Here is a 22,002-nt window from a genome sequence, read left to right as displayed (position 1 = left end):
ACGGTGTGGTCAATTTCAGATGGGTTTTTAGCCAGTTGTTGGAAGGATGCCTTAGAAATCATTTAGTGAGATAAGGGGGTAAGTGGGAGAAGAAGGGTGGAAGGTTAGATGAGAGGCAGTTACCAAAGTACACACCAAGCAAATTGAGCTCAGACAGAAGAATAACATTCCAAAAATGTTTATTAAGTAGGGACTCTGTCTGTCAACACCATCCCAGGGCTTTAAAATAAATTAGGAGGTCTGATTCCTTTCCTTAAATTGCTGATAATATGGTGTGAGTAGTTAAGCACACATTTGCTAACAAACTTGAAACTCCACATGTTCTCCACAGTAGATTTAACCAAAATGTTAGAAAGTGGTAAGATTTCTCCAGTGAACCATCATCCCCAAATTACTGACTTGAATTGCTTAAAGACCAGTTTCTAATTTTGACACCCCAGCGCTAAGCTTCTGATGCACAGTATTTTTCTTTAATGTGGATGGCTAATAGCAAGAGAGGGGTTGAAGGGGTTAACCTACTTTTAGCAACCCCATTAGTGAACTTGAAAAATGACAGTAGAGGATATTTTGGTTTTAGTTTATGGAGACGGTTTCCATAATGGCTTCCTAAATGCCACTCCCAGTATGTGGCCTCAGATGCATCCGGACAGCTAATGAAAGAAGGACTTGGTGAGACATAAGACCTGTCACACAGCTCTTAGCATCACTCTGAGCTAGGCTATCACCAAACCAAGCTGCAGAGCTTGTCTGCTCAGCTTTTTGACCCCCTGCGTGTGTCTAATCTTGAGCAAGATATATTTATCTCAATTGCTAAGAGATCTGGCTCAGAGACAGAGCAAAGACCCAACATGTAGAGTTCAAGTGTTAATCCAAAGAGGTCAACTTTCTCACTCATACATTCTTAGAACTGCACAAACATGTGTCCTTTTCTTTCCATCAGGCTGAGGCTTTTCACAAGTACATCAATTTGAAATTAGTAATATAGAATAAGTGAAACATTTAAAATAAGATTTTTTTTCTTTGACCAAATTCCTAGAAGTGGTGGTGGTAGTGGGGACAGAATGATATTTAATAACGGCCTACTCCTCTCTGCCAGAGTATTATGTATACTATCAAACTAATTTCTCAAAGCATATATTTCAAAACAAAAAAGAAGAAAGCCCCTTCATTTTTATGTAAAGAAAACAGAATCAGAAGGACTACCTTGATCAAGATCACAGCTAAAAAGAGGCAATCCTAAGCATCTGAAATCTTTATAAGAGAGTATGAATTATCAGAATAAGAGAGAATATAAAAAGAATAGTAAGTATGTTTTCTCTGTATAAAATTCAGTCTTTTCCCACTAAATCACCCTGCTTTTCATCCATGTTATCGAGTTATCATTAGAACAGATACAACACTTATTTTACATTGTGCATAACAGGTTGATTTTCCAGGCTAGTTTTACTAACAGTCAAGGTAATTTAAATATTATTCAAATTCTTTCAGATAATAGCAAAACAGGACACACTCCTCAACTCATTTTATAATTCCTGAACCAGACAAAGATCATACAAAGAAGAGAAGTTACCAATCTAAATCATGAACATAGATGTAGAAATTCTTGACGAAGTATTTTAGCGAGTGATGTAGAATATAAAAAGATAATGTAACAAACAGCGTAATTTATTATCTTATTGAATTATTCCAAAAAATGCAAGTTTGCTCTAATACTAACACTGTATGCTTATCTTATTAGATGAAGAAAAAGCATTCAATAAAATTTAACATCCATTCATGAAAAGAAACTCTTAGCAAACTAAAAAGAAAAGGACAATTATTTTATCTCATGAAAGGTAGCCAACCAAAAAACTTCTACAAACACATACTTGTGGGTGAAATATTATAAGCATTTCCCTTAAAATCAGAAATAAGATAAGGATGCTTATGGAACAAAACTGTCATTAGTTGATAATAATATTTTTGTTCTACAAAAAATAGCCTCAGGTGATCGAAAGACAAATTATTAGAATTAATAAAGGAGTTTAGCAGAGTTGCTGAATTTAAAATTAGTATTTTAAAAATTGAATTTGTAGATGCCGTCAATAAGCATTTAGAAAATGCAATTATAAAAAAACTATATACCATTCACACTGAAAAGCAAACAACCAAGAATAGCCAAAAACACCCTTGAAAAGAACAGGGTGGAGAAACATGCCCTACGTGATATTTTTAAAGCCATGCTAATTAAGTCAGTGTACCAGCTGTACAGAGAGAAAAACAGACTGCTAGGCTAAAGAATTGGGAAAACTACTCCTGCACATATGAAACATGGTATACGATAGAGTCTGCACATTCGGGGAGAAATGGACCATGGTGATGGGACGATTGATTATCCCTATGAAAGAAATGAAATTAGATGCCTACTTCACATCATATATAAAAAAAGTTCCATGATGACTAAGACTTAAGTGTAAGATGCTTAAACATTTAGAGGTATAGAGGCAGAAAAGGTGAAAGACAGGTTTATAAGAGAAAAACTTAACAAAATTATTTAATCAAAGTTTTTTGTGACACAAGAGCCTTCAGAAATGAAGACCCAAAGACTTAGGGAAAACTGTTTTTATACTTAGGTTGAATGGAGAATGGACAGCTATGTAGACAACTGAACAAAAAAATATGATCTAATCATAATAAACCGGGAGTGGGGACCCAGCAAAGCCTGTCTGTACTGATTCTTCTTTGTCTCTCTGTGTGGCATTCCTTCTTTCTGGACATGGGGCAGGAGAAGACAAAACTGGCTACAGTGATCACATCAGTTTCCAGGGCCATTTATACTTCCTTACACCCTTCCCTAGGAAGGGTGACGTGTAAGTGAGGCCTGCATATCACAAATGGTGTAAGAGATGGTAAGAGTTAGTTTGCAATGACGTGAAAATGAATTTTTATTTTACTAGTCTTGTTTTACTTCAGTGTATGTTAGAAAAAAATATTACTAGCATATCAAACCGCTGATTCACAATAGTGATATAAATTTCTTTAAAAATCTTATAAAATCTTGCCATTGTTCCAAAAGCTATGGCTTTTGATGAGATAGCTAAAGATGGGGACAAAGTTTTATCCATGTTTCCATCTCTAGAGCAAGAATGGCAAATTCAAATGCCCAAAGGGAGCAGACAAATCACTCTGGGAAGTGGGGTGGTGGGGGGTAGGACTGGACAACCTGCCTAGCCTGTGCCCTCTCTGCATGAGGCAGAGCTATTCATCTCAAGCTGGGAGTGACCCTTGGACAATTCAAGACTGGTGCCAACCCGATGAATCTCTTCCCAGAAAAGTTAAAAACTCAGATTTGATGTGAAACCTCGCGGTTTTGAAACACTGGTAATGAATGCAAATATTTAAATGTAAACACTGCGGATCTGCTGACCCATGTCTGCAAGCTGCTGAGGCCTGTGGCCCACACGTTTGCAGTCGCACTGTAGGACCCAGCATGGCATCCTGCACTCCATCGTGGCCACCTCAGAAGTCTTTGCTGAGACAATGAATGATGTCTTAATCTCTCTGCCAATATCTGAGGAGACCATCTGGGAGGTTCATTAAGAAATGGCTGCAAATTCTTTTCTGTTCTTTCCATAGAGAGACAGGGCCTATGTCCTGTCCTCTCCCTTGTACTAGGTAAGCTCTGACTGCTTGATCAATTGACTGTGGTGGAAGTGACACTGTGCTGCCTAAAGCGAATGAAGCTTCCACCTCCTGTCTTTTAGAATACCTGTCGTGAGGGGAGCTAGCTCTGTGAAAAGTCCAACTTCCCTGACAATGCCTTCCTAGAAAGACCAGGTGCAGGTGCTCTAACTGGTAGTCCCAGCTGAGCTCAGCCTCCCGGCCACCCCTGCCAAGGTCCCAGACATATGAACGATGCTGCCTTTGACTATCCAGAACAGCCCATCTGCCAGCTGAGGACTGCCGTATGCACTTCATGCCTTGAAGAACAAAAGAATTGCCCAGCTGAGCCCTGTGTGAATTCCTGACTCACACAATTGTGAGGTATAATAAACCATTTATTGTATTAAATGAATGTTGAAGGAGTTTGTTATGCATTCATAGATAACTAAATACTCTAAACTTCTTCATTTAGCTTCTAATTTATCTAACTATGAATCACTATCAGCTAATGAACTTCATTATGGTTTGCTTTGAAGAAGGAAACAGAAGATGTCTTATGAATTCCATATGCATTATCTGCAGGAAAAAGCGGTCTGGATAAATGTGGAAGAAAAGAACAGTCACCAAAGGGTACGACGTTTGAGGCTGAATTGAGAAACCAAATCCCAAACCTTATATAGGATTGCTGTGTTAATAATTTGACCATGAAGAACATATTTAAGAAGCTATGAGGTTATTTAATTACTTTTTAAAATTTCCTCTCTCTAGAATAACCAGGGAGCTTGTTTGAACGAAAACACTTGACTGCGGACTATAAGGTATTCAGACACATGCACAGCTGTGAGTGAGGAAAATCCAGGTTTTGTGCAATAGGTCTAAAGTCACTATATAACCTGACTGTCATCCATCAAGAATATGGATGTACGCTGTTGGCAGAGCTGGGAATAATGCTTTAGGGGCATCACAGGTCAGGAGAGCCTCTGGTCCCCCTGGAAAGGGTCAGATGCTTTATTCAAATAGAAGAGGCCATTTCTAGAAAAAGAATGTGAGAGGTTAGAAAATGGAGAAGTCCCCCAGAAAGAAGAATAGGATGCCCAAGATAGAGGTCTGGAGGAATCTTGTTGGCATAAAAATCAGTGGAGCTCTGTGAGAAACAATGGTTGGCATTTTAAGGTACCAGTATTAAGAGGCTCGGAAGAATGAGGTTAAGACTTTATACATGGTGTTTAAGCATTGGCGTAAACTACAATGATAAAATTGAGCTCTGTCATCTCAGTACTGTTCCAGATGGACAGGACAGGCACTCACCTGCAAAGTAAAGTAGCTGACTCCTGAACTTACTGAGGGACAAGGTTTGATCAGTGGAAGAAGGGTTTTCTATAGGCACTGGAGGATGCCACTTACACTGTCTTTCACATTAATTTTCAGGGAACTTTTCCCAAGTCTGGACTGTAGAGACCTGAGATTATGAGTGTAACAAAATACTTAAAAAATATAATTAGGACTATAAGGAAGAGAAATGCAAAGTCCCTCTGGTAGGGAGCCTTGGGAGAGATGTAGCAGCAGCGGAAACAAGACTTTAAAAAGCAAAAGCAACACTCAGTCTGTCACCTGCCAGGTTCTACTGCTATGTTATCTACATCAGCAGGGAAGGGACAGCAACAGCCGCAGAAGAGGACTGCCTGGAGTTGAGCAGAGACTGTGCTGCTGATGGAGAGGGGAACTCAAAGCCCTCCAAGAACATGTTAGATGCTCTGATTTCCAAGACTGCTTTCATGGACCTGCATCATCTCCTGTGTGAAAGCTGCTGTCCTCAGTACCTAAGATATAGCATAAATGAGCAATACCATTACCCTCAATAGGTTGATCGTCTCATTTAAGGAAAGGTCACCTGCGTTATTTTGATGTTGCACAGTAAATATTGTGAGAAAGAGATATTCTGGAAGTTACAGGGGCACAAAGGAGAGACACGTAACCCAACTTGGGGTTTAGGTCAGGAGAGGATGGAAGAGAGAATGATCGGACTGAATTTCGAAAGACATTAGTAGGAGCTGGCTAGGCAACAGAGTCGCTAAGAGTGTTTCTGGCAGAGAACATAGTATTAGCAAAGCTACTGAGGTGTGAAATAGTGCCGCATGGGAGATGGAATACAAACTGTTTTCAGAGTGTAAAGTTCAAGGTGAGTGGAAGAAGCAGAGTGGGAGAGGAGACTGTGATCTGGGAGCATTTGGCTCCCAGGACCTGTAGTGAGTTCGTTGCAGGTAGATCAGTGACATGAATGGATTTGTATTTTAGAGAAAACATTCTAATGATAATGTGCATTGATTTGTGGGTGCAGAGTAGGCAAAACTAAAAGAGAGAGACAAATAAGGAAGCTATTTTTCTGTCCCAACAAGATTTAAAAAGACCCAAACAAGGACGAGTTAGTATGGGTGGAAATAAGAAAAAGATTAAAAACAGAATCAGAAGGTCAAGCTGGCCAGATTCACAGGGATTCAATTTATAGGAAAGGGGAAAGTCTGGTGAGACTCTTGGGTTTCTGAGCTGGGCAACTGTGTGGATTGTGGTGCCATTCTTTGAGCTTGGAGATACAAGAGGAAGAGCAGTCTTGGAGAAGCTTGGCAAAGTGTAGTTTTGTGTCAGCAATTAGACTGGTGGAAGCTCAGAAATTTTTTAAAAAGATACAATTTTAAATGTTATTTTTAACCTTATTCATTTTTGCTCATTCAGGAAAGGCCTGCTAAAGCAAGGATTACACAATGTTATAATATATTTTAATGGAGTAATAGACCTCTCTATTAGCAACTTAGCCATACCTCCCAATGCCACGTACCTGGAACACACTAAGTTATGTGTCAAATCTAGCAGAGGACCTGGAACACTACTCAATGACAGTAAATGCATTTTTTTCCCTAGCTTGGGCATAACAAAATACTTCTGAACAGCCAATGCCATAAAATCCAAGTATTAGAGCCCATAAGTTTGGAAATCATGAAGTGCTCATAAAATTCCCTCACTCAGTGTCTCTATTCACCTTTACTTTAGCCTAATAGGAAAAAAGAAAACATTGAAACAAAACCACAAAAAAACTATCAATTTGAAAGAAAAAGAGGCAAGCACATGCCCAGCAGTGAAAAATGACAACTAAAAGAAAGGAAACAGTTTAAATCTAGAAAAAACAACCAAGAAATGGGAATTCCAGGGCAGGGGCTAACAGCTGGAGGCCACAGTAAGCCTTGAACACAGAACCAAAATGGACATAGTGATGACCATGTATGATGAAGACATGGCAAATTGTGTTTCACATCCTTTTTCTGTTAGGACAATGATTCCATCTTTACTTAAGACAGATTTTCATTAAAAACTGGGGGCTGGACACACCTATCTATCATGGCACCCAATAATCCCATCTATGTGAAGCTACTTCATTGAACTGCGTGGGTGGAAAGTAGGGTTGCCAGATAAAATATAGGACAACCAGTTCATTTGAATTTCAGATGAACAAGTAATTTTTAAATAAAAAGATGTCCTAAATATTGCATCCTGCATTTTTATTTGTTGAATCTGGCAATCCTCAGAGAGAGCACCTAATGAGAGAGCACCTAAGTATGTTCTGAACCACAGGATCTTGCCCCTTTCCATTAGGAGGCAAAACACCACCAGGAAACAAAGCAAAACAGAACAATGAAAAAGCTGACTAGACTACAGTGACTTGATATAAAAAGTGACCTGGTATGAAAAACACTTAAGCAGTGACAATAGTGATTTGTTAGGTCCCTGAAATTTGACTTGGGAATCAGAAATCAGAAGGAGGTAAGAAGCAGCAAACACACACACACACACACACACACGCACATACACACAGGTCACAAAGCAGCAACAGCTACGATGGGCTCTGAGTAAGTCAAAACTATGAACAAGGCAAAGTGACGATGGACTAGAAACTATGAGCATTTATTCATTTTCTTATCCACTCACTCAAAAATTTACTGAGGTAGAGAAAGAATGCTGAGTACCAGGGAAAAGCATAAAATAGAAGATGAATAGAGGCAAGGATAGAAGAAACAGCCTCAAAAAGCTGAGTACTCTCAGTGAAAGGAGATTATGAAGGACCTCCTGTCAAGGGAATGAGGGAACGGGTTCTGTTCTCTGTAATCACTAAGTTTCTTGCCTGCCTAATATTTCTATGCCTTAATGTAAACCCTTTGCTCAAGGTAGGTGGGTTACTCTCTATTTCTTACAACAAAAGAGACTCATGGATGCCTAAGGATGAAACAAAACCAGTTTTTGGTTCTGGAGGGAGTAAACCCTCCACAGTTGGAAAACAATTTCCCAGGGACAAATACAAGTCCTTCCTGAAGAGTATGAGATAGCAAGGACTTCCATATGCTAGATTTCATGATTTGTTTGATGTTTAAAAAAATATTTACGGCCGGGTGCAGTGGCTCACGCCTGTAATCCCAGCACTTCGGGAGGCCGAGGCGGGTGGGTCATGAGGTCAGGAGATGGAGATCATCCTGGCTAACACGGTGAAACTCCGTCTCCACTAAAAATACAAAAAATTAGCCGGGCGTGGTGGCGGGGCCTGTAGTCCCAGCTACTCGGGAGGCTGAGGCAGGAGAATGGCCTGAACCCAGGAGGCGGAGCTTGCAGTGAGCCGGGATTGCGCCACTGCACTCCAGGCTGGGCGACAGGGGGAGACTCCGTCTCAAAAAAAAAAAAAAAAAAGAATTCAGTGTGCTCGGCCTTCTTTTTTATCCCCCTGCCCTCCGCCTTTTTATAATTAGGAAATCGAGGCTACATTAGGATGCATTGATGTTTTCTTTGTGCTTTCATCAGAAACATTTTAAGCTCTTAAATTTTATTTTGTTGGAGACACGACTATGAGGAAGGATGTTGAACTTTCCTGTTTTGGATCTAAAGCTATCTAAGGGACTTCTTTCATCTCTTTCATCTTCCACCTCCCTCCAAGAACTTGGCCATTCCAACCCAGATACAGGCAGCAGTGGTGAAAAAAAGATCAAGAGGTTTTGATAACGGGAAAAGTCCATCACCCATCTGCTTGGAAGATACAAACACGCACCCAGGGAAGTCAAGGACAGGCATTGTTGTAGATACTGGCTTCTAAACATATCCTGCAGTTGCTCAGCGTGTGAAGAACAACCTCTTGAATGCATGAAGAATGCAAATTAACTCATGAAAACTCAAATCAGGAAAAAATTTGGGTTTGCTTCATTTATGAAATTAATTGAATCATGGAAACCACTTCCAGGTCGTCATGCCAAGGTTGCTATTTTACAATAGCGGCTGTAGTATCCCCCTGTCATTATCATTCTTCTCCCATCCCTGATGACATAGACACCACCTGCGGATGCCCAGTGGGCTGAGAAGCCAGGTGTGTTTGGCTCTTCTGCACATAGGGTCCTCACGAGGGGCGTCTTACCTTCATCATCATCTTTTTTTTTTTTTTTTTCTTGAGAGGGAGTTTCACTGGTTGCCCAGGCTGGAGTGCAATGGTGTGATCTCAGCTCACTGCAACCTCCGCCTCCCAGGTTCAAGAGATTCTCCTGCCTCAACCTCCTGAGTAGTTGGGATGCAAGATCTTTTAAGGTGTTTCTTTTAAAATTTCACCATGGCAATGTAAATTGATAGCTTATCTTCACAGGTGCAGTCACCTCTTGGCCCACCAGACACGAATGCATATCTTATTGTTCCCTTGCCCATTTTGTCCATGTTATCTTATGTAAAATTCAGGTTTCCCTGCATTTTTCCTCTGCCCCATTTGTCTATGTCACCTTATGTAAAGAAATGCAGATACACTGAGCCAGAAAAAGGCATGAATGACTATTTTTCCCTACCTCACCTCTTACGTAAAAATTGTGTACTTCTCAATATCTAGCTCTTTCCCCTTTAAATGTGGAGCCCTCAAAATCATCTTCAGAGAAAGGCACAGGTGCAAGTCCTTAACTTTGCCTCCCAGGCACACATCCTTAACTTTGGCAAATAAACCTCCCAAATGATTGAGACTTGTCTCGACATTTTTCTCGGTTGGCACATTTCATCCATTGATGGACTCTTAAGATGATTCCATATGTTTGCCACTGTGAATAGTGGGCAGCCTCACTGCTGATCTTCCGAGACAGGCGGGGAGAAGGACAGCAACTCTTAGAAAACAACACAACAGACATTCACACTTAGAGGAGTTCAAAAGAAACTTTTTCCCAGGAAGGGAAAGCAGGAGAGTCTTTGGTTTATATGTTTACTTGGAATCAGAAGATATAGCTGTTCTGGCAGGGCGCGGTGGCTCATGCCTGTAATCCCAGCACTTTAAGAGGCTGAGGTGGGCAGATCACCTGAGGTCAGGCATTTGAGATGAGCCTGGACAACATGGTGAAACCAGGTCTCTACTAAAAATACAAAAATTAGCCAGGAGTGGTGGCCCACACCTGTAGTTCCAACTACTCCGGAGGCTGAGGCACGAGAATCGCTTGAACCTGGGAGGTGGAGGTTGCAGTGAGCCAAGATCGCACCACTGCACTCCAGCCTGAGCAACAGAGCGAGATACTGTCTCAAAAGAAAAAGAAAAAAAAGAAAGAAAAAAGAAGAAATAGCTGTTCTCAGAGAAGAAATGCTGTGCTAAGTAAACTACCAGAAAGCAGAGGAGAGCTGAGGTCTCCATTCAATCATTGTCCCTCACATGGGAACCTATGACAGCATCATGGGCTTCTTTGTGGGTGTGACTTTTCCCATAAGTGTTTGTTATTGTTGTGGATTTTGAGCTGGAACTCCTGCCCTTTCCCCTCAAAGGGGATCTGTGTCATTAGTCTGTCTTCTACTGTTGAAAAAGCTTGCCAGTATCATAGGTAAGTTGCATTTGATTTAAACATTATCAGGCTACTTTTTTAATTTGGTAAAGTGACATTTTCTCATTTACAGTGTTGGAAGTTTGAGTGCTGAGTCAAGATCCCACAATTACTCAATCCCGCCTCTTACCAGGCATTCAAATTCATTTTGGTGGTCCTGGAATCTACCACTACAGTGAAAACCACCCAGCTTCCTGACATCCTGATGGAGCTGATGTCATGAGTTTAGGAGACGGATGGAGCCAACTCTGGTCATGTCCAGTCAACCCTTTAATGACTAAACTCTGTGACCCCGAAGTACAAACTAATCAAAACATTTTATCTAAAAAAATAGAGAGACTCTGAAAAAGAAACCAAAGAGGTTTATTAGCATAGTTTTGAAGTACAAACAAAAAATATAACTTCAATGATCTTAATTAATAAAACCAAAATTCCTAATCCTGGTTATAGGAGGTTAAAGGAGGCCTGGACGGATTGTGTGAGTTGGGCGGTAGAGCTTAGAGACATCATCTCTGCTTAAGGAGGAGATTATGTCTCCTGCATCCTCCCAGACATAGAATAAGGAAAGTGAAGTCTGTTAGCCAACAAACAAAAAATGCCCTGACTCAAACTGTAATATACCCCCTCTACTAATCAAGAATAATCTCTAGTCACCTTGGCAAGGCCTCCAGGAGTTGAACTGAGGGAGGATGGTGTCATGAAAAGCCCCAGAACTCAGCTGGTCAGAATGGGTATGAATCCTGCCTCTTCCACTAACAGGATTTTGTGCCTGAGCAAATCACTTAACCCCTTTGACCCTCTTTCTGTCATCTGTAAAATGAGGAAACTACTGAAAGGGTTCACTTTACAGGTTGTCAGAATTTAATGGCCATTATACTAGTGGGTAAGAAAAATAAAGTCAAAACCATACCATTTGTAAGCAATGTGCTAAAAACTCCATTGTTTTTCCTATTTACTCCTAAAGGAATGAAAGATCAGAGAAGTTAAATGACATTCCCAAAGTCCCACAACTAGCAAGAGGCTTTGCTGGGATTCAAACCCAGCTCTGTAGGATGAAAAGCTCTAGCACTAACAAACCTTGCACAGAACCCAGTATAAAATAGGTGCTCACTACAGACTAGTCCATTCATCTTTTTTGTCCATTTGTTCATTCAATGAACATTTTGTTCAACACCTATTTTGTGCCAGATTCTCATATGAACTCACAATGCAATAATGAATAACACATAGTTTGTGCCTTAAAATCATAGTCTGAGTGGGCTTCAGGCTGTGTGTTCTAGTGCAGAGAACACTGTGCTGGGGATCAGGAATCAAGGTTATGGACATTAGTCCGTAGGAGATGGAAGTGGCACAAAGGTGACCTTGCAAAACTTGGAGATAGAGACAGCTCACTGGGATAGCAAGGAATCACTGATCTAGTCATTTGTGCCAGTGGGAGACTTGGCCAGGACTCTGGAAGGGTGGTTGTTTCTGTCCCTCCTGTTACTTAGTCCTGGTCTGACCACAGCTGGCCAAACCTGGATAGCGATGGCAGTTTGTCTGCATCTGTTCATAAATCAACACCCTACCTCAGCCTTCAGTTTTACAAAGTAAGTCTTTCTCTGGAGTCCCACCATTTGTAATATGCATTTAGATTTCCTTGGTAGTTCTCAACTAGAAGATATTTTGGCAATCACTGAAGATGTCTTTGATTATCATGACTGGTAGAAGGTACAGAGAGAGAGGGTGCCATTGGCATACAGAAGGTAGAGAACAGGGATGCTGCCAAACATGCTACAGTGCACAGAACAACCTCTTATAATAAATCATTATCTGGCCTCAAATATCAATGGTGTGAAGCTGAGAAACTCTCACCTGCCTTTTCCTGTTTCTGGTCCTGGAGATCTGTAGGTGGCTTCTACGTCCATTTATCTCTGGGCTTTTTCCTTCTGCTTTGGGTCTGTTGATATGCTTGTCTTGCCTTTGAGCATGCTATGTCTAATCTACATAGATCTATAGATTTAGATCTATATTTCAACATTTTAACTGTCATACTATGTGTTAGGCCGTAATAATGGTATTACTTGATGTAAATAAATTTACACTCTGGTTTATATTATTTCAACATGTGAATTTGGTTAATGTGGTTCTACCCTTTAGAGATGGATCTCCTTTCTCAAGCTGAAAAATAAATAGAAGTTCCTGAGTCTGTAATGTTGAAGGCCATGCCCTGGATAATTGTGAATTCAGTAAGACCAATTCCATTCAAGAATTAACCTCCTGGAGAATCAAGCCAACTTTTTTCAAGGGACGACCTACTTTCAACTTGCTGCTGAGCACCGTGTGCCTTAATGTGAAAACTGCAGCTGGTTCTAAACCATGTTTACCAACAGCCCTTCCTTTGACCTTCAACAAGTAACATGTTTTTTGAGTTTTTAAAATCTTATTACATGCAAAACAAAGGAATTGGAGACTAGATAATATCTGAACTCTAATATTCTGAATTCCAGGTCTAAGTTGTGATGTATTTAATGCAGGTGCTAGTTATTTACAGTTTATTCCAGAATAACACAATGAATATCTAAGTATTTATGATAGAAGAACTTCCTATAGTTTTCTCTTGCCTTATCATGGTTTGCTTTTTAATGGACTGCAACCAAGAATAGGGTGGCAACATGGCATGGTTAATTTTGTAACCTCTCACTCCCTGTATAACTTATCTGAAAAATAGGAGTAATAAATAGCAGCCCCACTTCTTACGATTCTCTTAAGGATTAAATGAACACAAACACACAGTAAGTGGTCAACTGATGTTAGTGTATTAGATTTCCAAAGTTATCCAGTGAATCTGTGAAAATATAGTTGGACTGTTATCCATCATGTAGATCAAAAAAGAATTCTGTGAATACCTTTTCGAATTTCCATTCAGTGTGGCTCACCAAAAAAAGTCCAAAAAACAAAAACTACCCTCCCACAACAATAACAACAACAGCAAATATGAAAGACAAAAGGCAAAACAGCCACGAAAGTTTGATGCTAATAAGTGTCTAGGAAAGCAGAACAATTCCAAATATGAATCTCCAATTTTCCACAACTGGGATATATCAACACAAACCCCTACCTTGACTTGAAAAGAGTTTGTCATTTCTGCTTAGTGTGTGTTCCCATGCATAAATGGGAGTGCAATGTTTTGATTGGGTTTAAGAACAAGAGCTTTAAGATAATGCGCAAAGGGAAGTTTTAGTCCAATCTAAATCCAAATCCAAACACACAAACCCTATTTGCAAATTGGAATCTGAGTCAAGTCCCTTTGAGGCTTGCATATCTCTAATTAGCAGCGATTTAGTCCCTGTGCCCAGCTACAAACAGCCAAAGTGAAGCATGCCATTGGCACGATAAGGATTTGTCTGGAAAAAAATGAATTTTCTCTTGCAAGGAATGTATGTCTTCCCCCATTGCAGTTCAATTACTTTGGAGAATATGGGAGGAAGAGAATATATTTTAAACGGTGGAATAGGAATCTGAGAGAGGGGACATGCCTTTCATTAAGAGGATAATAAAAAAAAAAAGAGAGAGAGAGAGAGAGAGAGAAATTAGTTTAGTCAACTGTAGCTTCTCCTAAAAATTCTTGATGCAAAATTGGGGTAGATTCTCACTAAAGGAGTCTAAGACAGTGAGGGAAGGAAAAGATATTGCCCTTAAAAACAACAACAAAACACATACACACAAAAGGAAGACTGCCACTTTTAAGACGTTAAAGATACAGAACTTTCATGTTCAATGTGGGTTAGGTTCTGGGAAAAGTCTTTATATCTGCAGAGAAATACACTCCTTATACCAGATAGCCTTTGCATTATAACAAAACTCCACAAAATATAATGGCTTAAGACAATGGTTTATCTTTTTTTCTGATTCTTTGAGTTGCTGGGGTTAGCTGGGTGTTTCTTCTGCTGTCACCTGAGGTTGTCTGTGTGACTGTAATCATCTGGCAGTTTAATTGGGCCTGAAGGAGTTAAGATGGCCTCATTCGAATGTTTGGAGCTTAGGTACTGATTGGCAGCTTGACTCTCTCTACATGGTTTTCATCATGTGGTAGTCTCTCTCAGGCTTCCTTACATAGTGATGGGAATTCCAAGAGGGAGAAAATGGAAGCTTCAAGGCCTCATATGTCTTATACTCAAATGTCATACAATATCACATCTGCCCCTTTCTATTGGTCAAAACAAATCACAAGGTCAACCCAGATTCAAAGGGTTCAGAAAATTAATTTCACCTCTTGATGGGAGGAGTGACAAAAATTACAGTGAAAAAAGAGGTATGGACACAGCATGACATGATATATTGGAGGCCATTATGAAAACAATCTGCACACACTTACTCCAATTTATAAAGCCAGGGGAAATTGTGTACATATTGTGGCATTCCCACAGTAGAAAATGTTAGCCACATGACTCTAGCCAAGAAGGACAGACTTGGCCTTGGCATTAACTGACCTTTTGAAGTGTAGTATCACCATTCCTTCTGCCAGACACCAACGCTCTGGATTGAATGATCATCTCTTCCTTAAGGTTCACAGCTCTTTCAGACTTACCTCTAGACCCACCCATGAATCTTTGGAGTAAACAAACTTAATGATCCCTTTTTGGCTTGTAAGTACATGACACAAATTCAGAAAGAAGCTTTGCCTTCTTCTTCCCCAATTGACATTTTTTTTATTTCTTTATTACACACAACCTTCTGAAGTATAACTTTGTCTGTCTCATTTCCCCCAAGGATATACTTCTGAGTAAAAACCAAAGAGCCCCACTGAATGGCATTCAGGCTGGGTGGGGCAGGCTGCACCAAGGCAAACGCTTACTCTGAAAAGACATACAGAATGGAGATACTGAGACCTCCTCTTCCCAAAAGGAAAATATTGGGAGATGAGCTATGTACATACATGTTATCCTTTGCAAATTTAACAATCAGAGAGTTTAGTCCCCCTTTACAGAGAAGAATAAATAACACTGGCAGAGGGGACCAGATGTTTCACATGAGTTGCGTTCCCTCTACCTGGAAGGAAACATTAAAAAGGGAGACAAATTCTTTCAAACTTTGGCTCACTGAAACTGTCTTGGAATACTATCGAAGCATGTCACTACATTGGCTTGTTTGAAACAAGGAAACTTGAAGAAGGTGCTCTAAATCAAGGGCAGATGGCAAAGACTTTGCACACCATTTAGGATGCACTAGTAGTGCTCTTTGAAACACCATTAATAAAGATTCTGAGACCATATATTGGTTGAACATTACATTCATTTAGTAATGTCTGCCCTGGGTGCAGTAATGGGAATGGTGCCAAGTGTACCCATATTTACCAGCCATGGTACAGATTATAGAATACATCCCCGTGTTGGCCTGGTACACTTGCCTACTAACTTTTCGAGGCTTAGCTCAACTGCTTGCCTACCCTCCAATGTAACTTTTCGGGATCACCATCCATACGTTTCCCCCTTAATATCCATATGCTTCATGTCTATTATACTACATTACTTACATTATGTCATTATTTGTTTAAGCTGTATTCTTACTTAGTTTAGTATCCCCAGTGCCTAGCACCATGCTGGCACAATTGAGAACACAATACCAGCCTTTTGAATTTAATCGGGCCTTCTTCCATAAGCTTTGCATAATTCCATTTGGCTAGTGCATTTTGCAGACAGCTCTGGCAAGTCCATGAACATAAGCTTCAATTTTTTCTGCAACAAAGTAGGTTCTTCTGGGAAGAATCACAAGTAAAATAGGATTAGAGGGGGTTCAGTCCATTGAGTTTGATGTGAAACACAGAATACTGTGAGCCACACTTCCAAAACTGATACAAAATAAAAACAGGATAGTTAAACCTAACCCTGAAGACCTGAGGAAGTTCCAGCTTAAATAGGAAGCAAGAAGATATGGAGAAACTAGAACCTTGTATACTGTTGGTGGAAATGCAAAATGGTACAGCCACTTTGCTGAATTTTTTGTTGTTTTTTTCACTGGCAAGAGTCATAATGTCTCAGCAGGTGCAGCCACTTTGGAAGACAGCATGGAGGTGCCTTTAAAACTAAAAATACAGCCAAGCATGGTGGCTCACACCTGTAATCTCAGCGCTTTGGAAGGCTGAAGTGGAAGGTTTACTTGAGGCCAATAGGTCAAGACCAGTCTGAGCAACACAGAAAGACTCTGTCTCTATTTTCTTTTTTTTTTTTTTTTTTTTTTTTTGAGATGGAGTCTCCCTCTCTCGCCGGGGCTGGAGTGCAGTGGCCAGATCTCAGCTCACTGCAAGCTCCACCTCCCGGGTTTACGCCATTCTCCTGCCTCAGCCTCCCGAGTAGCTGGGACTACAGGCGCCCGCCACCTTGCCCAGCTAGTTTTTTGTATTTTTTAGTAGAGAGGGAGTTTCACTGTGTTAGCCAGGATGGTCTCTATCTCCTGACCTCGTGATCCGCCCGTCTCGGCCTCCCAAAGTGCTGGGATTACAGGCTTGAGCCACCGCGCCCGGCCGACTCTGTCTCTTAAAAAAAAAAAAAGAATTACCATATGATCTATGATCCAGCAATCCCATTTCTGGGTATTTACCCAAAGGAATTAAAGTTAGGATCTTAGAAAAATATTAGCACTCATGTTCATTGTAACACTAGTCTAGTCCCAATACCTAAGATGTGGAAACATCCTAAATGTCCATTGATAGATGAATGGATAAATACAATATTGTATATACATAAAATGGCATATTATTCAGCCTTAAAAAAGAAGGAAATTCTGTAATATGCCACAATACAGATGAACCTTGAGGACATGATGTTAAATGAAATAAGCCACTCACAGAAAAACAAATAGTGCATGATTCCACTTATAAGAGGTGTCTAAAATAGTCAAATTCATAGAATCAAAAAGTAAAATAGTGGTTCCCAGGGGCTGGGGGCAGGGAAAATGGGAGTTACTTATTGACAGGAATGAAGTTTCAGTCAAGCAAGATAAATAAGCTCTATAGATCTGCTTTGTAACATAGCACCAATGATTAACCACAGTATATTGTACACAATTTGTTAAGTGGGTAGATCTCATTTTAAGTCTTCTTATCACAAAAATTAAAAAAAAGAAAATGGATGGATGCATCTTGAGCAGTAATATAGTGGTGGGGCTATATTTACTGTAGTTTCCAAATCACTATGCAATGGCATAGTCTCATATGATTGGCCTTCAGCAGTCTTTCAAAGTGAAAAGTGACCATTCCCTATAGTCACACCATGTGTAGAGGAGAAAACAACGTTGTGTTGGAATCATGGAGCCTGGATGTAGTTGTAGTTCTGTCCCTTGATAGCTGTCACAATGGAAGGCTTGTCACAAAGGGGAGCAGTGCAGGGCCTTTCTCCTTACCTGTAAAATGGAGAGGGTGATAATACCCCAAGTATCTAACAGGCCTTGTGGCAGTCATGGAACATTGTATAAGAAAGGAAGAGTCTCCAAGTCTACTGAGAACTATACGAAATTTGTATTTTTTCTCATGAGCTAGTAATTATGGTTTTTTTTTTTTTTTCCAATATTTGAGTGTCAAGAGTGTTTGCTATTTTTGGGTGTGAGAATATGACTCTGAAAGCGATTCAGTTCCAAATGGAGTATTTCAGTTTTGGAACAGCAGTATTATCATTTTCTCCTGTTCAGTATGGAGGCACTGGTTCTTTGTGCATATATTTGTAAGTTGTCATCCTGATCATGTATAAATCAATGAAGAGGAAGAAAGTTGAGTAAGCCCGGGAAAGCTAACGGCTACATACGTGTACATTGGGCCCCCACTTTCTGTACCTTGATTTACCTTAGGCCTTGTGCGTTTCCCTCCAACCAGGATTAGTCTGTGTGAATGATTTTATTTGCAAACCCCTGCTAGGAACCCTTACCTGAACACTGGACCTGCTGGTTCTGACAGCCTGGTGAGATAGCTCAAGTTCCTGTGCACATGGAAATGAGCTACAAGGAGGTGAACATTTGGCATCCAGCAATTTTCTTCTGCAGTCTGAATCTAGGGTGAGATTTGTAGTGTAACCAGATGAGAGGAAGACAGTGGATGGGACTAGCCTCTGTGTAAAGCTTTCTTGTTTATCCAGAATGCAAATATTTTTGGCTTGAGTTCTGCAGAGCAGTGCTTACCAAACTTAAATACACAGAGGAATTATCCGGGGGTCACCTTAAAAGGCATTGATTCTGATTCCATAGGTCATTGATTCTGATTCCATAGGTCTGTGACACCACCTGAGACTTCTGTCTACATGACTCACAGTTTCCATGACCATACTTGAAAGAGCAAGGCTATCTAGACAACAAGCTTTGTAAAAGAGTCTCTTCCATTCACAAAATTTCCTACAACCACGCAACTCCAAACACCACAGCCTTCTTCTTCCCTAGTAGTTGCTAAGTCTGCTTGTAACTTAGGGGTAGAAACCTGTCCCAAGCAAAATATATACCAGTATCTAAAATACATTTTGTTTATTTGAATAGGAGGCAAATAAGAGGTACAGGTGGGAGAACTGTCACTCCCTGCTGAAATACAGAGTTCTCTAGCTAGACAGCTCAGGAAGGAATAGATGAATGGCCCCATCAAGAAACAAATGCCAGAATGCAACCTTTAAAGATGTCAGCCACAATTTATTCTGTTTTCTGATTATTCATTTAATTAAGCACACCCCATCGCTTGTTAGAATGAGAAATATTTATTTGGAAAGTTTTTATACAAGCCTCTGCTTCTTTATCAGTGGAACTTAACAATATTAGGTTGGTGTAAAAGTAATTGAGGTTTTTGCAACTAAAAGTAATGGCAAAAACCGCAATTACTTTTGCACCAACCTAAATTTAATTGCAAACTTAAATACACAGAGGAATTATCCGGGGGTCACCTTAAAAGCCATTGATTGCAAAACCTCAATTGCAAAAATCTCAATTACTTTTGCACTAACCTAAATAGTTTGTTTCATAAGTGTAAATGTTATTGACTCTGTCAGAAAACCTTTTACATTTTGGGGGGAATGGGGAAGTTGCTATATTTGTGTGATGCTGAAATAACCCATTGGAAATGAAAAAAATAAAAATACACAAGTAAGTTGGTTATTTATCTCTCTGCCGGTAAATGTAGTCTGACTGATTTTTTACTTTTTACTTTCAGCAAGAATTAACTTTTGGTTTTGGTATATGAATATCAAGCTTCACTCTCTCCCTTCTATCCTCAACACAAAATAAAAATGGCACAATCATTGTCACTCCTTTTTTCCAAGAGTTGTTGTAAAATTTGGCAAAATCATGGAAGTACTTCCAAATAAATCACTGTAGTCACCTAAGAATCACTTCAATTTCTTTATCTTCTTTATCATCAACTGAGTTAGAAGCATTAACATTTTCATTATCATCTATGTTTATCATCATCTTTGTTTATTTAATCTTTGACTTCCTTGCATCTTCACAGCAGAGAAATTCCAAAGCCAATTTCTTGTATACTTCAGATGCGTTCCTGAAAATCTCTATGAATTAAACCATTTTCCACATTACTTGACAAGATCATGACAGAGATATCTGTAATTTGTTAAGAGATATCTGTGATGTTAAGTACTCCTTCTTTCTAACATTTAGATTAAAGATCCTCTGATTCTAATCTTATTATCAAGTAATTAATGATCTGTAAACCAATACTGATGTGTGTTGTGCCGGTGCTGAAGGAGTGAAGGATGCGCTATCCCAAAATATGCTGAGTTGGTGTATTGATTATTTTGAGTTAAAAACATTGAAGAAATTGTAGTTTCAGGAAGGGCAAGCTGACCTCTCTCTTCCAGCAGACAGCAAGTCACAGAGATTCCTCTGGAAGGGACCCCCTCCCTGTACCAGGGTACGTTATCACAGAGATTGGGAACTGGGGGCTGCAATGAACCATAATAAACATACTTACCAAGGTAGCCTTTATCTTTCACTACTTCTCCACCCCTCATATATCTCCTAGTGAACCCTGAAGAAATTTACTGCCCCTAGCCAGATCCTCTTTGTCCTCCCAAGTTTATTGGTTTTTGTCTAAAAAGTATAAAAGCATCTTGCTCTGGCCACTTCAATTTTCACTCTTGTGAAAATCCCCATGTACATGTAAAATTAATAAAGTTTGTATGATTTTTTTCTTGTTAATCTACTTGATGTCGATTTGGCTCCTAGGTCAAGCCATAGAGCCCACTAAGAGTTAAAAAGGGTTTGGAGGTGACCTCTGGCTCCCCCACACTGCCAAGCAACAAAAACCTGCGGAAAATCTTTTTGACATTTGAATCGCTATCCTTGCATTACTTTTTCAAAGTTTCCATTTTCAGATTCTGGGCCATCCTAAGATTTGGTGGTTTTAAAATGTGTCTGCAAATTCTTTGGTGTGTCTCCCCTAAAACACGTGGAATCTAATTCCCTTACCCTTAAGCATGGGTTCAGCTTTAGTGGCTTAATTCTGATAAATAGAATATACTCGGAGTGATGTTGTGTGATTTATGAGACTAGGTCATCAACATCATATGGCATCCTTCTCGCTCTCTCTCACTCTCACTCTCTCTCTCTCTCTCTCAGATCATTCACTGTAGGAGACACTGACTTCCCTGTTGTGAGGACACTCAAGCAGCCATATTCAGAGGTCCATGTGGTAAGGCATGAAGGCCTCCTGTCAATTCTAGTGAGAAACCTAGTTTTCTTGCCAACAACTGTGTGAGTGAGCCATCTTGGAAGCAGATTCTCCCACCCCAGATGAGCCTTCAGATGACTGGAGTTCTGGCTGACATCCTGACTGCAATCTCATCAGAGACTTCAAGCCAAAATTACCCCGCTTCCAAATTCCTGACCCTACAGAAACTGTGCGAGATAATGTATGCTTATTGTTTAAGCCACTAAGTTGTTCTTTTTTTGGGGGGAGGGGTGATTTGTTATGCAAAAACAGAAAACTAATACAGAAATTATACCTGCCATTATCAAAGAGCCCTCCAGTGAGGGTTAATGGTATCCTTGAATGTTTAGGGAAACTAGGCATGTTAAGTGTAAATATAGAAACGGTCTTTGTCAAAACTAAATAAAGCAACAGAAATGGAACTTGAGTGGCTGAAAATAAAGATTGAATGAAAACTCTCTAATCCCTTGATCAGAAGCCATGCATAATAAATGACCACTATGTATTTAGGTCAGTGGCTCTTTCTATCATTAACTATTACACGTTTTTCTGCATTTCCCAGAACTAAGTGGGAGATGAGAAGGGAAGGAGTTTTGGAGAGCACGTTTAGAAGAAGAGTATGAGGGGCGGCTGTGACCACTCCTGCCATGTGGACTATAGAGTTTTGTGATCCATCACCCTCACAAAATAGAAATGACACTATATACTTAGTCACCATCTGTTCCTCATTTATACACTCAGGTCCACTGTGGTTTGAGTACATTGCTTTATTTGATTTACATTAGTTCACAAAGCAACAAACGGGGGAAACCTGTTATGAGGACAAAG

The 22,002-nt window shown here is 39.9% G+C and overlaps 1 long non-coding RNA gene across 1 annotated transcript in view; it reads left to right on the top strand.

Annotated features, from left to right (window-relative positions):
- The window catches only part of LOC106993488 (uncharacterized), a 75,216-nt gene extending 53,535 nt beyond the window's left edge, over nucleotides 1-21,681 (top strand). The window contains exon 3 of the long non-coding RNA XR_013412323.1: nucleotides 21,084-21,681. This is a non-coding gene — a long non-coding RNA (uncharacterized LOC106993488). The remainder of the gene's footprint in view (nucleotides 1-21,083) is intronic.
- The last annotated feature ends 321 nt before the right edge of the window (nucleotides 21,682-22,002 follow it).

The sequence above is a fragment of the Macaca mulatta genome, chromosome 1, assembly GCF_049350105.2.
Source record: "Macaca mulatta isolate MMU2019108-1 chromosome 1, T2T-MMU8v2.0, whole genome shotgun sequence".
Lineage (NCBI taxonomy): Eukaryota > Metazoa > Chordata > Mammalia > Primates > Cercopithecidae > Macaca > Macaca mulatta.
Note: the sequence above shows the minus strand (reverse complement) of the source record. Positions and strands in the feature narration are given on the sequence as shown.